General features: G+C 50.0%; 1 protein-coding gene across 2 annotated transcripts in view; it reads right to left on the reverse strand.

Moving 5' to 3' along the window:
- Nucleotides 1–4,314, reverse strand: part of AKAP14 (A-kinase anchoring protein 14) — an 8,114-nt gene that overhangs the window by 3,363 nt on the left and 437 nt on the right. Inside the window, exons 1-2 of one of the 2 annotated variants that reach the window (XM_026451844.1) lie at nt 2,934–3,084; nt 2,654–2,766 (exon numbers count right to left, since the gene is read on the reverse strand). The gene's annotated coding sequence lies outside the window, so the exon portion shown is untranslated. Of the gene's footprint in view, nt 1–2,653; nt 2,767–2,933; nt 3,085–4,314 lie in introns of those variants that run through there. The other variant, XM_026451843.1, reaches the window with a different exon arrangement.

Consider the following 4,314-nt stretch of genomic DNA (forward strand, 5'->3'; position numbering starts at 1 on the left):
AGGCAACTTTTTTTTTTCTTTTCCTTTTTTTTTTTTTTTTTTTGAGACGGAGTTTTCACTCTTGTTGCCCAGGCCGGAGTGCAATGGCAAAATCTCGGCTCACTGCAACCTCTGCCTCCCAGGTTCAAGCAATTATCCTGCCTCAGGCTCCCGAGTAGCTGGGATTATAGGCGTCCGCCACCACGCCCGGCTAATTTTTGTATTTTTAGTAGAGACGGGGTTTCACCATGTTGGCCAGGCTGGTCTTGAACTCCTGACTTCAGGTGATCCACCTGCCTCGGCCTCCCAAAGTGCTGGGATTACAGATGTGAGCTACTGTGCCCGGACAAAGGGCAACTCCGTTTCCTTTAGTGACATCATCATTGGTCCCAGGGGGTAGTAGATACCACAAAAGGCAACCTGGCTCCCACGGCCATCAGTTCAAGAACCACTGGGACAGCCTTTGAACATCCCTGAAATAATGTTGGCCATTGTTCATTTAAGCTTTTTTTTTTTTCCCCCTGTTTTTTCTCTTGAGATAGGGTCTTGCTCTGTCACCTGGGCTGGAGTGCAGTGGTGTAATCACAGCTAGCTGCAGCCTCAACTTCCTAGGCTCAAGTGATCCTCCCACCTCAGCCTCCTGAGTAGTTGGGACTAAAGGCCTACACCACCACACCTGGCTATTTTTTTTTCTTTTGAGACAGAGTCTTACTCTGTCACCGAGACTGGAGTGCAGTGACACAATCTCGGCTCACTGCGACCTCTGCCTCCTGGGTTCAAGAGATTCTCCTGCCTGAGGCTCCTGAGTAGCTGGGATTATAGGTGTGTAAATACAAAATACACATGTTGTAAATACAAAAATATGCCCAGTTAATTTTTGTATTTTTAGTAGAGATGGGGTTTCACCATGTTGGCCAGGCTGGTCTTGAACCCCTGACCTTGGGTGATCTGCCCACCCCAGCCTCCCACCGTGTCCTGCCTACACCAGGCTATTTATTTTATAGGTCTCAGTATGTTGCCCAGATTGATATTAGCATTTTTAAGCTCAGTTTGCCTCTGCCCCAGTTCCCTGTTGCTGCTTAGATAGGATCATCTGCTGGAGGACACAGAGCATTTCCAGGCTGCCCACTCCAGAGCAGCCAGAGGCTAAAGGGTGGGCAGTGAGGAGCCTAAAGACCCTTAACACTAGAGAACTGACTCTCCCAATAGGCCATGCCAATTTGGCCAGAGCAACCTGCTATAAACTCTGTAAAGACAACTGCACAAAGGTTTTTGGGTAAATTGGTAATTTCAATAGACTTTGGTAAGGTAGCCATATATTAACTTGATCCTTTAGAAAATTGTCCATTTGCGCCGGGTGCAGTGGCTCACGCCTGTAATCCCAGCACTTTGGGAGGCCAAGGCGGGTGGATGACCTGAGGTCGGGAGTTCAAGACCAGCCTGATTAACATGGAGAAACTCCATCTCTACTAAAAATACAAAAAATCAGCCGGGTGTGGCCAGGTGCGGTGGGTCACACCTGTAATCCCAGCACTTTGGGAGGCCAAGGTGGGCAGATCACGAGATCAGGAGATCAAGACCATCCTGGCTAACATGGTGAAACCCCGTCTCTACTAAAAATACAAAAAACTAGCTGGGCGTGGTGGTGAGCACCTGTAGTCCCACCTACTTGGGATGCTGAGGCAGGAGAATGGCGTGAACCCGGGAGGCAGAGTTTGCTGTGAGCCGAGATCTCGCCACTGCACTCCAGCCTGGGCAACAGAACGAGACTCCACCTCAAGAAAGAAAGAAAAAGAAAGAAAGAAAGAAGGAAAGAAAATTGTCCATTTGGGGCCGGGCGCGGTGGCTCACACCTGTAATCCCAGCACTTTGGGAGGCCAATGTGGGAGGATCACCTGAGGTCAGGAGTTTGAAACCAGCCTGGCCAACATGGCAAAACCTCGTCTCTACTAAAAATACAAAAATTAGCCGGGCATGGTGGTGCATGCCTGCAGTCCCTGCTACTCGGGAGGCTGAGGCAGCAGAATGGCGTGAACCCGGGAGGTGGAGCTTGCAGTGAGCTGAGATCGCGTCACTGCACTCCAGCCTGGGCGACAGAGCGAGACTCTGTCTCAAAAAAAAAAAAAAAAAATGGAAAGGAAAGAAAATTGCCCATTTGGTAACTTAGACATTCAGTAACTTTGCTTTTACCAAATTGCCTATTGATAAATTGATGAGAAGTCAAATCTGTGACCTCCAACATGAAGCACATGGGGTGTGTGCTTTATGCATGGAAGGACCTCCTTAAGACTTTCCCTGGGGAGCCTGTGCTCCAACAGGAGAGGGAAGATGGGGAGCAGTGCCCAGGAAGAAGCTCAATTTTTACCCTCATACGTCTGTGGGCACACACCATTCTTAAGCCACCCTCCCACTGGCCTCTCTTAGTTATTTTTCTTCCCTTCCCGCCCCTCCCCTCCCCTCCCCTCCCCTCCCCTCCTCTCCCCTCCCCTCCCCCTCCCTCTCCCCTCTCCTCCCCTCTCCTCCCCTGCCCTCCCCTCCCCTTCTCAGAGGCCAAATAGGCAGGGTGGGTGGAAAGAGACGGGGGAATGGTAATGTTTGGGGTCTGGGTGATGAATAGGGAGAACCACTGCAAGTCCTTTCTGTGGACTCCCCCATCCCGGAGAAAACCCAGTACCGGAGTGAGCAGATCTTCTTTGCTTGGAACAGGAGCAGTGGTAGGTAGCTGGGGATGTCTCAGGATTCTCTCAGTAGCTTCTCTCAGATTGCCAGATGGAATGTTTGCAAGTGCTGCCAAGGAAACAACAATTTCAACCAATGGGAAGCATAGCCTACATGTTTCTGACTGCTTATGTTAATAACGGAGGGCAAGATGGGAGGGGGTGAGGGAAGGAGGGGAGAGCCAATCACAGCAACTGTCTGACCGCAATAATAGGACCAAACTGTGGTAGCTATACCTAGCTTCTCTTCAGCTGAAGATGAGCTTGCAGGGCCATGCCAGGAAGAACAGTGGTGATAAGCCTCACAGCTGGTATGTATTGGGCATCCCTATGATATGCCAGTCACTGTGTTAAGCCTTCAGTGTCTGAAGTCATTTACTCCTCACAATAGCATTATGAGGTAAGTATTAGTATTTGCATATTACAGTTGAACAGACTGAGGCACAGCAAGTACTGTCCCAAACTCAAATCCAAAGCTGTCTGACTTCATTGGCTGAGCTTTTACTTTTTCATTTCCAAATTCTGAGGTTAGGACTTCCCATGTATACTTCATTGCTTTGCAAACCAAAAAGTTATCTGAAGCAGGTCTCAATTTACCAGTTTATTTTGCCAAGGTTAAGGATGTGTCTGGGAGACAGGTCTGTGCCTTTCTCCAAAGATGACTTTGAGGGCTTCAGTATTTATTTATTTATTTATTTAAAGACAGGGTCTCACTGTCACCCAGGCTGAAATGCAGTGGCACAGTCATGGCTCACCCCAGCCTCGACTGCCTGGGCTCAAGTGATTCTCCCACCTCAGCCTCCCAGGTAACTGGGACTATAGGTGTGCCACCACCACACCTGGCCAATTTTTAAATTATTTGTAGAGACAAGGTCTCACTCTGTTGCCCAGACTGGTCTCGAATTCCTGGGTTCAAGCTATTCTCCTGCTCCAGCCTCCCAAAGTGCTGGGATTACAGCCATGAGCCACCTCACCCTACCAGGCTTCAGGTTTTGTTTGTTTGTTTTGAGATGGAGTCTTGCTCTTGTTGCCCAGGTTGGAGTGCAGTGGCGCGATCTCGGCTCACTGCAACCTCTGCCTCCCGGGTTCAAGCGATTCTCCTGCCTCAGCCTCCCAAGCAGCTGGGAGGCACCCATCACCACGCCAAGCTAGTTTTTGTATTTTTAATAGGGACAGGGGTTCACCATGTTGGTCAGGCTGGTCTTGAACTCCTGACCTTAGGCGATCCATGTGCCTCGGCCTCCCAAAGTGCTGGGATTACAGGTCTGAGCCACCACACCCAGCCCAGGCTTCAGTATTTAAAGGAGAAATGCAAGGGCAGGTGCAGTGGCTCACGCTTATAATCCGAGCACTTTGGGAGACCAAGGCAGACAGATCACCTGAGATCAGGAGTTGGAGACCAGCCCGGCCAATATGGTGAAACCCCGTCTCTACTAAAAATACAAAAATTAGCTGGGCATGGTGGCGGGCACCTGTAATCCCAGCTACTCGGGAGGCTGAGGCAGGAGAATGGCGTAAACCCGGGAGGCGGAGCTTGCAGTGAGCTGAGATCCGGCCACTGCACTCCGGCCTGGGCGACAGAGTGAGACTCCGTCTCAAAAAAATAAAAATAAAAAAA

Source organism: Piliocolobus tephrosceles, chromosome 12 (assembly GCF_002776525.5).
Source record: "Piliocolobus tephrosceles isolate RC106 chromosome 12, ASM277652v3, whole genome shotgun sequence".
Lineage (NCBI taxonomy): Eukaryota > Metazoa > Chordata > Mammalia > Primates > Cercopithecidae > Piliocolobus > Piliocolobus tephrosceles.